The sequence below is a fragment of the Octopus bimaculoides genome, chromosome 9 (genome assembly GCF_046866305.1).
Source record: "Octopus bimaculoides isolate indiv1 chromosome 9, ASM4686630v1, whole genome shotgun sequence".
Classification (NCBI taxonomy): domain Eukaryota; kingdom Metazoa; phylum Mollusca; class Cephalopoda; order Octopoda; family Octopodidae; genus Octopus; species Octopus bimaculoides.
Genome location: NC_142936.1, coordinates 44392778 through 44405277, shown reverse-complemented (window position 1 = coordinate 44405277; position 12500 = coordinate 44392778). Strand labels below are relative to the sequence as shown.

Below are 12500 nucleotides of genomic sequence, written 5' to 3'. Positions count from 1 at the left end.
CGTGACCCGAATTCTAGCAATAGAGTGGGCTCCAGTAAACACCATGCAGAGTACGTGATGGTGATATTAAGCGGTTAAATTTACCGCATAGCGGGATTTGAATGCAGAGTGCAAACAATCAGAATGTATCCTGCAAAGCATTCTGTCTGACGTTCTAATGACATATTTCACAGTGCTACTGAAACAAAATAAATAAGGATCTTTACATTTTTGTCTGTTACTTTTCAATTTCTTCAATTTTTGTTCCAATTGATTTCATATTTGATGTGTTGATGTAGTTTTGTATGGTAATCATTGACAGGAACTTCCTTTTCGCCATAAATCAATAAATACATATCCTATACATGGGACCGGCCTCTCCGTCTCCTTCGTCATCAGAGGAGCCAACCAAACCCCCGAACGTTCATGGTATGTGTGTACTTATATATCTCCATGTATGTATGCATTGCCTTGGGTATAACTTTGTACTGTACTCGATACAAGAGACTTGGTTCAGGAGATCCCGGTTTACAAGGATTATCACGGATATGAGAAAGAGGGAGGAGTAGACACAATGCAACACTTTTTCATTTTAAACAAAGTCACCGCATAAGTCATCAGCCATCTATAAGAATGACTAGATGGTCCTCATCGCTCCAACAGATGACTCTGATATATATACATACATACACACACACACACACACACACATAGATAGATAGATAGATAGATAGATAGATAGATAGATAGATAGATAGATAGATAGATAGATAGATAGATAAATAGATAGATAGATAGATAGATAGATAGATAGATAGATAGATAGATAGATAAATAGATAGATAGATAGATAGATAGATAGATAGATAGATAGATAGATAGATTTAGAGAATGTTAGTTGTAGCCGGTACAATCAGTAACCCAGGGTTCCGCGTCCATAAAGCGCTTACCTTTATATACGTCTCGTCAGGCCCTGACGGCCGGTGGCCTCTAGCTTCTCTTCAAGGTGAGGTTATAGACTACCGGCCATTACAGAGAAGTTATAAGCTACCGTCCATTAGGGTTCACGAGACGTGTGTAAAGCTTTGCGCTTTATTGACGCAAAACCCTGGGTAACCCTGTGAACCTGCCCTAACTAAGATTCTCTGAATAGTTTACTAGTCTATAAGTTAGTGGGCTTCCATTTCGGATTTATGATTTACTGACTATATCTCCTCTTCTGTGTGTGTGTGTGTGTGTGTGTGTGTGTGTGTGTGTGTGTGTGTGTGGTGTATGTAACTGTGAGTGTGTATGCATACATGCATACATACATACATACGTACATATATATATATATATACATATATATATATATATATATATATATATATATATATATATATGTGTGTGTGTGTGTGTGTGTATATAAAGACGACCACTAGGTGGAGTGTTAATGTGCTACACATACATATTCCTAAACACGACAATAAACTAAGATCGACATGAGCTCTCACTCAAAAGAACATAAGCAATATACAAACAATAAGAAAAAAAAATCCAATAAACAGACATGAATGAGTCCATCGTAAAACTTCAGACGAAATTATAGCCTCACGGAAGCGATAAATGACTCAATAAAGTAAAGACAGATTACGCCCGCAGAGGAACTCGAACCCGCGACCCTCAGATTACTTCTAAGGTTGACCTATAAAAGTCTGATGCTCTACCGACTGAGATATGCGGGCGGACAACACATCGGATCTCATATTATCTATAAAAGCAAAATTGATAGAACCTTTCTTTTTGTATTGATTCCAATTCATTGAGCGTCTATGACAAACTGAAGTACATATATATAATGATGTTCAAGTGTATTTTATGTTTCACCAATTAATTCTACCACTTCGGTAGGTTAGCATTTTTGAAAGAAAAACTATTTAGTACTGAGGGAAAACAGGACCCCTCACCTCTCACAGAATTTCATATGATCTTGTGAGAGCTCGAGACAAAAGTGAGGAAAACTGTAAGTGGAGAAAACCGGAGATGTTCCTGATTTCTTGCAAAAGAGTGGAAACACAAAGTAGGAGTTGGTTGAGCAAAGGCTGAACTCTGACAGCTTTGTAGGACATAAAGTGATTTAAACTTAGAAAATAGAAAACCTAGTAACGACAGTTCTTAATTTGAATCAACGACGAAATATACACATGGCAGCTTGACTTTGTAGGAATCCAGTGCCATCAGGTTTTAATGAGAGTCATCAAGAGTTATCTATCCTGTCACATCGTTAACAACGAGGTGGCGCTTGTTAGATACATATAAAAGACGTGCACAGCCAAAGAAAATTCTCTTTTCCTTTCCCACTCGGCCTGCAGCTAACTACTTCTCCATCTCTGTTCCTGCTACTGGACGACCCTGTGTTGATTTGAATTTTGTTAAATCCTCTATACCAGTCATGGAAGGCGGCAAGACGAAAACCATTTCTTATTCAACTTCCATTCTGTTCTGTTGAATGTTAATATACTAGCTGAGTAAAAATGCTTTCATCCCGGTTGGAATAAATACTCCATGTACATGAAGTCTTCGAAAATTCATACAAGTTGGGAGGATGCATGTGTTAGATACCTTCACTTTAGTTTGTGAAGATATATGTTGTTTTCACAGACGCCTATCAAGCCTCTCAAAAGCACTACTCGCCCTGCTGATTCTGTATATTTCATCATCAAGACCAGCAGTGCTCAAGGTACTTCCTAAATAAATAAATCTAGGTACAGTCGCCAACCTTTGACCATTCACAGTTATAAAATGTTCCATATACATCTTGGAGGGAGTGGGCTGGTACATTATAGCAGTTTTTTTTTTAGATTGATTGTTAGATCCAATACTGCATATGCTGCAGAAATCGCATTCACTATGTGCTGCATATCTTTCTGAGAACGTGCCAACAGGTCACAATCATCAGAATACAGAAACTCAAGAAGGTGAGAATGCAGAAATTTCGCTTTGGCACGGAGTCTTTTGAGATTCAACAGTTTTCCTGTTATCCTATATCGAATAAAGACCCCTTCAGATATTTGAAAGACTATTGCGAAATATATCGCAAACAGTGTAGGAGCAGGAATATCACATTGCTTTTCACCATTTTCTACAGAAATTGGATCTGATAAAGTACTCCAAAATAAGCTCTCAATTCCATCTTGTCATGAAATTGTCTAAGCATTCTCACAAATTTTTCAGGGCATCCTAGCTTTTTTAGGATCTCCCAAAGTGCAATTTTATTGATAAAATCATATGCTTTTATTAGGTCAATGAAAACCTGGTATAAGTCCATATCCATTTCGATGCACTTATCTTGCAACTGTCTGGCCGAAAATATATCCATAGTACTCTAACTATCCTTAAACCCACATTGCGATTCTGATAGAACCTCATCAGCAATATGCAGAAGCATGCATACATACATACATACATACATACATACATACATACATACATACATACACACACATATATTTATACATATCCACATATAGTCACGGATAAGAGAGAGGGAAAGGTTGACAAGATGCAAATCTTCATTTCAACAAATTCACCGCACAAGTCATCAGTCACCTATAAGAATGACTAGATGGTCCACATCGGTCTAAAAGATGAATCTGATATATATTATATATACAGAAAGAGAGAGTGGGGACAGAGAGGGAGAATGATCGTTGCGGTCGGTACATAGGGTTACCCAGGGTTTCGCGTCCATAAAGCGCTTAGCTTTGTATGCGTCACGTCAGGCCCTAATGCTCGGTGGCCTATAATCTCTGTTCAAAGAGAGGTTATAGGCCACTGGCCATTAGGGTCAAACGAGTTGTATGTAAAGTAAGTGCCTTATCAATGCGAAACACTGGGTAACCCTGAGAACCTGCCATCACTAACATTCTGTGAATACTGGTGTATAACTCTGAATATGCTGCCTTTCGGATTTATGATTTACTGAGGATATACCTGTATGTGTGAATGTGCGTGTGTGTGTTTGTGTATGTGTGTTTACGTATGTGTGTGTATATATATATATATATATATATATATATATATATATATATATATATATATATATATATATATATATATATTCCGAAGTACGTTAGTAGACTCGGATGTACATAGCCTCTCATTTCGAAACATAAACAATATACACACAATGAATAAAAGCTAATAACATGAATGAATTCATCGTAAAACTTCAGACGAAATTATAGCCTCACGGGAGAGATAAACGACTCAATGAAGTAAAAACAATATTCAATAAAACAAGGTAACATTGGTGCATTCTGATTGGTACGTTCTGAATGATACGTTGTGATAGTTTGCAATGTGAGTTGAAATACCGCTTTATCTTACTTGAGTGGTGTGGAGGCGCAGTGGTTGGGGCAGCGGACTCGCGTTCATAGGATCGCGGTTTCGATTCCCAGACCGGGCGTTGTAAGTGTTTATTGAGCGAAAACACCTAAAGCACCACGATGGTGGCGAACCCTGCTGTACTCTTTCACCACAACTTTCTCTCACTCTTACTTCCTGTTTCTGTTGTACCTGTAATTCAAAGGGTCAGCCTTGTCACGCTGAATATCCCCGAGAACTACGTTAAGGGTACACGTGTCTGCGAAGTGCTCAGCCACTTGCACGTTAATTTCACGAGCAGGCTGTTCTGTTGATTGGATCAACTGGAACCCTCGACGTCGTAAGCGACGGAGTGCCAACAACTTGAGTGGTAGAGTTAATCCGCCACTGAATGGAATATGAACATCTCGTACTCTGTACATTTATGCTAGAACTGAGGCCACGTCTCAGATTTTCCTCTCTTCCATGAATCTCGGAGGAAATTTAGAAGTAATGGGTTCTGCTTCGTTCACAAATATATATATATATATATATATATTCGGATAAAAATTAAATGTAGAGATCAGGTAAACTAGTCAATGAAAGGGGAAAAAATACACGCATTCGTTCATTCAAATTAAGAACTGTCGTTACCAGGTCTTCTATTTTCTAAGTTTAAATAACTTTATGACCTACAAAGCAGTCAAAGTTGATCCGTTGCACGAATTAATATCACCACCTCGTAGTTTGTGTTTCTACTCTTTTGCAAGAATTCAGGAACATCTCCGGGTTTCTCCACTGACCGTTTTCCACACTTTTATGAAATCCTGTGAGAGGTGCTGGGTTCTGTTTTCCCTCAGTACTAAATAGTTTTTCTTTCAAAAATGCTAACCTACCTTAATGGTAGAATTAATCGATGTAACATAAAATACACTTGAACATTATTATATATGTAGTGGATCTTGCATGCATGAAGTGGATTCGATCCACCATAGCCAAATTTAAATTAACACTGCGACAGAACTTTTCCCACAGTGGAACAATGGTTTTTCTCTGACAGCAGTTTTACATTTTCCAGATGCCTTTAGTTAGGCCAAAATAATGTCTTCACCACTTGACCCTTTCTAACCTCTACTACTTCACCAAAAGCTAGAATAGAGATAACAAGACCACCAACTAAATCTATTGTTCTCAATGATATGTCTATCCTTCTGGATAGTTATAAAAGTGTAGGCGCAATGACCCAGTGGTTAGGGCAGCGGATTCGCGGTCGTAGGATCGCGGTTTCGATTCCCAGACCGGGCGTTGTGAGTGTTTATTGAGCGAAAAGACCTAAAGTTCCATAAGGCTCCGGCAGGGGATGGTGGCGAACCCTGCTGTACTATTTCAACACAACTTTCTCTCACTATTTCTTCCTGTTTCTGTTGTACCTGTATTTCAAAGGGCCAGCCTCGTCACACTCTGTGTCACGCTGAATCTCCACGAAGACTACGTTAAGGGTACACGTGTCTGTGGAGTGCTCAGCCACTTGCACGTTAATTTCACGAGCAGGCTGTTCGGTTGATCGGATCAACTGGAACCCTCGATGTCGTAACCGATGGAGTGCCAACCAGTTATAAAAACAAGAAACCCCAAGCAAAAAAAAAACAGTTTAGTTACCCGTCAGTGACGACTCAACGAGTCCAGTCACATGGTGACGACTCAGTGAGAACGAAGTCTAGCTGACCAGATAGGACCTTGGCCAGAGGGAGAAATGAAGTTTACTGTCGGCAACTGTGAGACAACGTCCCACACCCTACAACTCACACTAGCTCCAATTCTGTTCTCTTACAACATCATTTTATCTCTCTCTGTAATTACTACTAAACAATGAAGAGGACACAAACAAAATTTTTTACTTCGCATGCTTTTGGATCTATCATAACCTACCCGTCGAGGCAAGGTATTGTAATGTAACGGTAAATAAATACTTTCTTAAAACTCCATCTTACAACATGCAGTTATAACAACAAATTTTTATCGTCACAACTGCTGACTCCGACATCATCATAATATTAATTCGTTTTATTAGCCTCAAGAACTAATATCAATTAAAAACATGTAAGGACAAAGACAGGACGAAGGTTACAAAAGGTCTTGTCCGAAAAGGTAGGAAAGTTCGTCTAAACAGAGGAAGAAAAACGGAGAAAGATATCATCATAATATTGTTTACAAATCAATTTCCCTCGTTACAACTGGTGACCCTCGACATCAACTAAAAACTTTATCATTACATATATATTGTACTTCAGTTTGTCATAAACAATAAACACTCAATGAATTGTCATCATACAGCAATACAAAAAGAAACGTTTATCAAGTTTGCTTTTGTAGATAATATGAAGCGAACATAGATGTCCGCCCGCATAGCTCAGTCGGTAGAGCATCAGACTTTTATAGGTCAACCTTAGAAGTAATCTGAGGGTCGCGGGTTCGAGTCCCTCTGCGGGCGTAAACTGTTTTTGCTTTGAATATTATTTTTGCTTACTCTCTTCCGTGGGGCAATCATTTCGTCTGAAGTTTTACGATGAATTCATTCACGTCTGTTTATTAGGTTTTTTTTTTTTTTCATCGTGTGTATATTGTTTATGTTTATTGAAATGTGAGGCTATGCACATCCTAGTCTACTAACGTGCTTCGGAATATATATTTATATATATATATAAACACACACACATATGTATATACACAGACAGACAGATACTCACGCGCGCGTGCATTCACACACGCAGATATATCCTCAGTAAATTATAAATCCGAAAGAAAGCACATTCAATGTTATACACCAGTAGAGTATTCACGGAATGTTAGTTATGGCAGGTTCACAGGGTTACCCAGGGTTTCGCATTGATACGGCGCTTATTTTACACACATCCCTTTTGACCCTAATGGACCATGACTTATAACTTCTCTTTAATGGTCGGTGGCCTATAACCTTTCTGTGAAGAGAGATTATAGGCCACCAGGCATTAGGTTGACTATAGAATGATACGTTCTGATTGTTTGCACTCTGAGTTGAACTACTGCTTTATCCTAAATGAGTGGTAGAGTTAATCCGCTACTCAATGGAATATCACCATCTCGTACTCTGTACATCTTAAGCGAAGTGCACTCTGTTGCTAGAACTGAGGCGACGTCTCAGGTTTTCCGTTTTTCTTCTCTTCCATGAATTTCGGAGGAAAATTAGAAGTAATGCGTTCTGCTTCCTTCACAGAAATAACGACGTTTTCCGTTATTTTGAAAATGCTAACGTGTCTAAGTGGAGAAATTAATAGGTTGACTATAGAATACAGCCGTACATTATATAGAGTATATTTTGTAATCCAGATTCGCTTAAACAGATAGCATTGCTTGATAGTCATTACACTGCAATGCACAAAAAAACATTTCTCTAGTTTGCTTTTATGTTCAATATAAGTCGCGGTTGGACGTCCGCCCGCACATCTCACAAGATAGAGCTTCAGACTTTTGTAGGTTAACCTTAACAGTAATCTGAGGGCGTATGTTTTCTTTCGTTTTATTGAATGGTTTACCTGTTCTCTACGGTTAATTTGTATCTGAATTTATATATATATATATATATATATATATATATATATATATATATATATATATTCGGATAAAAATTAACTGTAGTGATCAGGTAAACTATTCAACAAATGGAAAGAAAATAAACGCTCTCAGAGGGGCTCGGACCCGCAAACCTCAGATCACTTCTAAGGTTAACCTGCAAAAGTCTGATACTTTACCTTCTGAGATATGCGCAAACGAGTACTCAAGACCGCATGGTGTACATACATACACACATACATACATGCATACATACATACATACATACATACATACATACATACATACACAGCCCTTTTTGTTTATTTTCACTGTTTCGTTTTCCTGTCTTGTTTTCTGTCCGCCACTACATTCCTCAATGGTACAAATTTAATTTGTGGTCCGTGGGAAGAACCATTCTAACGATGTGCCCTGCCCTAACACTTCGAAACGCTTAGTTTTAGAATGGTGGCAGCTGATGAAGGAAATGTTATTTATGTGGCCTGTGTGTTTTCTGCACTCTGTTTATCATTTTGTCCACGTTTTTTTGCAACGTCCTGTACCCAGATATGCATCTATATATACATGTAGATGTAGGTATGTACATACATGTACGTATATATGCATAAACTAATTTATTATATATATATATATATATATATATATATATATATATCTTTATAAAGCAGTTGTATACTGTCAACTTAATGTGACAGTCCCAATAAGGGAATCATACTGCTGCTATTTGGCCCTAGGAAGCTGGACCGCTTCCTGTCGGCCTTGACACATTTCCTGTGTCCTCATATTTGCGAGAGGAAGACAAGCACACACACCCAGCTTAGTCTGCACCGATCCGAGTTCAATTCTAATGCGGTGTAGTAGCACCTGACAACGTCTCAGCTTTGGGTGAATTAGCTTATTAGATTTTACCCACCTGTGCATCTGAAGATTGGATTTGGCAGTGTCTGTGGAAGAAACCTTCATGGTTCAACGGAAGGGAAAGTGACATTATGGAGTTCAGAGAGCAAGATGAGGTAAGATTATCTCAGCCATTGACTACATCAGTCACACTTCCCAAACGTGTTCACCTGGTCTTCCTTCTGGATATATATATATATATATATATATATATATATATATATATATATATATATACATACAAAGAGAGAGAGAGAGAGAGAGAGAGAGAGAGAGAAGGGGAGAGAGAAATAGGGAGAGAGAGAGAGAGAGTAATCATTGCGGTCGGTACCTAGGGTTACCCAAAGTTTTGCGTCCATAAAACTTTTAGCTTTGTATGCGTCTCATCAGGCGCTAATGCCCGGTGGCCTATAATCTCTCTTCACAGAAAGGTATTAGGCCACCGGCCATTAAAGAGAAGTTTTAAGCTACGGTCAATTAGGGTCAAACGAGATGTGTGTAAAGTAAGCGCCGTATCAATGCGAAACCCTGGGTAACCCTGTGAACCTGGCATAACTAACATTCTGTGAATACTCTACTGGTGCATAACATTGAATGTGCTTTCTTTCGGATCTATGATTTACTGAGGATATATCTGTGTATGTGAATGCGTGTGTGTGTGTGTGTATACATGTGTGTGTGTGTTTATATATATATATATATATATATATATATGTATATATATATATATATATATATATATATATATTCCGAAACACGTTTGTAGACTCGGATGTACATAGCCTCACATTTCAATAAACATAAACAATATACACACAATGAAAAAAAAAACTAATAAACAGACGTAAATGAATTCATCGTAAAACTTCAGACGAAATGATAGCCCCACGGAAGAGAGAAAGCAAAAGTAATATTCAATAAAGCAAAAACAGTTTACGCCCGCAGAGGGACTCGAACCCGCGACCCTCAGATTACTCCTAAGGTTGACCTATAAAAGTCTGATGCTCTACCGACTGAGCTATGCGGGCGGACATTTGTTCGCTTGTCACGTTATCTATAAAAGCGAAGTTGATACAACCTTTCTTTTTGTATTGCATTGTGATGACAATTGATTAGGCGTCCATTGTTTATGACAAACTGAAGTACAAATATATAATAATCTTGTGTATTTTATGTTGCACCGATTCATTCTTCCACTTAGGTAGGTTAGAAAACGATACATATATATATATATATATATATATATATATATATATATATATATATATATATATATAGAGAGAGAGAGAGAGAGAGAGAGAGAGAGAGAGAGAGAGAGGTGGGGGAGAGAGAGAAACAGAGACAGAGAATGATCGTTGCGGTCGGTACATACTATTACCCAGGGTTTCGCGTCCATAAAGCGCTTAGCTTTGTACAGATACATTGCGTTGCTGATAATTTAGGTCCCTTAAAACGCACCCGTTCTAAGAATGAAGTCACCCAAGTAACAGACCAGAAACGAAGAGCTGTATTTAGCGATGATACCATTAAAAGGAAAAATACGGAAGTAATAGAAAATGAAAGCAAACTGTCAGTTAAAAATCAAGGTGTAACTAAAATAATAAAATCTACAATCATTTTGAAGCTAAAATGCAACCCAAAGCAACAAGAACCCCAAGTTGAAGATCTTACCAAGGCATTACAACCAATTGACTTAGCTCGAGATAACCCAGAATGTTCTCCAGTTATAATGATTGATCTAGAACCACCTAAAGTTGAAGAACCAGAAGTACCAAAGGTTGATTACGACCAGAAGTACCAAAGTACCAGATGAGAGAAAGAACATATGAAAGATCCTTTCTGGTAAGCTATATTGCTAAAGATATTTTTGATTACAATAAGGAACAAGAGTGCAAATTTGCTGTACCAGATTACATGTCCAGTAAACAAAGTGATATTACAAGTGAAATGAGAACCAATCTAATGGACTGGATGGTTGAAGTTCAGACCAACTTTGAATTACATCATGAAACGCTCTACCTTGCTGCCAAGCTTGTTGATATGTATCTCTCTAAAGTCACTATCAAACGTACAAATCTTCAACTTGTGGGGACTGCTGCATTGTTTATTGCCTGTATATATGATGAACGCATTCTTCCACAATGTGATGATTTCTTGTATATGTGTGACAATGCTTATTCAATGGAGAAACTATTTGATATGGAGAAGAAAACTTTTGTTGCTGTGGACTTTCGATTGGGTATCCCTCTCTCTGATCGATTTCTTCGGCGCTATTGAAAGGTTGCTAATTTTGAAACCAAAACGCTGACACTAGTCCGTTACATACATGGGATCTATTTCAAAACGGGGACACCAGTATTTTCTTAACGAAACACTAACGAAACACTTTGAAACTTGGGACACTGGTAGAATGTGTCATATAAAACATCTTTTACTCTTAATCTTCTTAACAAAAAAACGTACATCGCAAGTTATTCCATGTTAAAGTTGTCGTATTTCTGTAATTTCAACCAATCACTGACGTCTATTCAGCCCAATAGAGTTACTGCTGGGCGGTCATAAGAATATTATTCACTGTGACATATTTCATCCGGTTTAATCGTAATTTATACGCATATATTGTTTATATAATAAATTACGCTGTGCGTATCTATGTGTGTAACAATTTTAGAGTTCGGATTCTAGAGTTAGGGTTAGTTTTAGGGTTAGGGTTAGGGTTAGGGTTAACAGTCTAGTTAGGGTTAGGGTTAGGGTTAGGGGATAAATACGATATACACCGTTACAGCGCTAACTGTTTTCAACTCAATAGACGTCAGTGATTAGTAGAAATTATCGAAATAAGACAATTTTTTACATGAAATAAATTCGAATACACAATTTTTTTCTGTTCTATAACACAAAATAGATAAGTATACGAAGTTTGAAAGTCTTTCGGTACCAAAAACACTACATAAAACATAAATGAAAACTGGTGCCTCCGTTTTGAAATAGATCCCATACATGAATTAACACTTCTGGACTACAGTTTTGCTTATGAAAAATAATCTTTGAAGGCTGCTGGTTGTTTGTGGCTGGCGTTAAAGATGGAGACTCTTGAATGGAATGCTATACTAACTCATCACTCTGGTTAATCTGAAGAAGAAGCAAAGAAAATGGCTAAGAAACATAATTATATGTTGTTACATCCTGTAACAGGCTCTAATGCCCGGTGGCCTATAATCTCTGTTCATAGAAAGGTTATAGGCCACCGACCATTAAAGAGAAGTTATAAGTCACGGTCCATTAGGATCAAACGAGATGTGTGGAAAGTAAGCGCCTTATGAACGCGAAACATTGGGTAATTCTGTGAACCTGCCATAACCAACATTCTGTGAATACTCTACTGGTGTATAACTTTAAATGTGCTTTCTTTCGGATTTATGATTTACTGGCGACATATCTCTGTGTGTGTGTGTGTGTGTGTGTGTGTGTGTGCGTGTGTGTGTTTGTCTGTATATATACATATGTGTGTGTGTGCGTGTATATATATATACATATATACCTAAGCACGTTAGTAGATTACGATGTAGATAGCCGCTCATTTGAAAAAACATGAACAATATACATACAATGAAAAAAAGTTAAATAAACAGACGTGAATGAATTCATCGAAAAACTTCAGACGAAATTAT

At 37.7% G+C, this 12500-nt stretch overlaps 2 non-coding genes and 1 pseudogene across 2 annotated transcripts; 2 read left to right on the top strand and 1 right to left on the bottom strand.

Annotated features, from left to right (window-relative positions):
- The first annotated feature begins 6722 nt into the window (after positions 1-6722).
- Positions 6723-6814, top strand: Trnak-uuu (transfer RNA lysine (anticodon UUU)). Its single transcript is given in 2 exon segments — positions 6723-6759; positions 6779-6814. It is a non-coding gene; the product is annotated as a tRNA-Lys (tRNA).
- A 2951-nt stretch (positions 6815-9765) lies between these two features.
- Trnak-uuu (transfer RNA lysine (anticodon UUU)) lies at positions 9766-9857 on the bottom strand. Its single transcript is given in 2 exon segments — positions 9766-9801; positions 9821-9857. It is a non-coding gene; the product is annotated as a tRNA-Lys (tRNA).
- Positions 9858-10642: 785 nt separating this feature from the next.
- LOC149134109 (G2/mitotic-specific cyclin-B3-like) lies at positions 10643-12152 on the top strand (annotated as a pseudogene).
- The last annotated feature ends 348 nt before the right edge of the window (positions 12153-12500 follow it).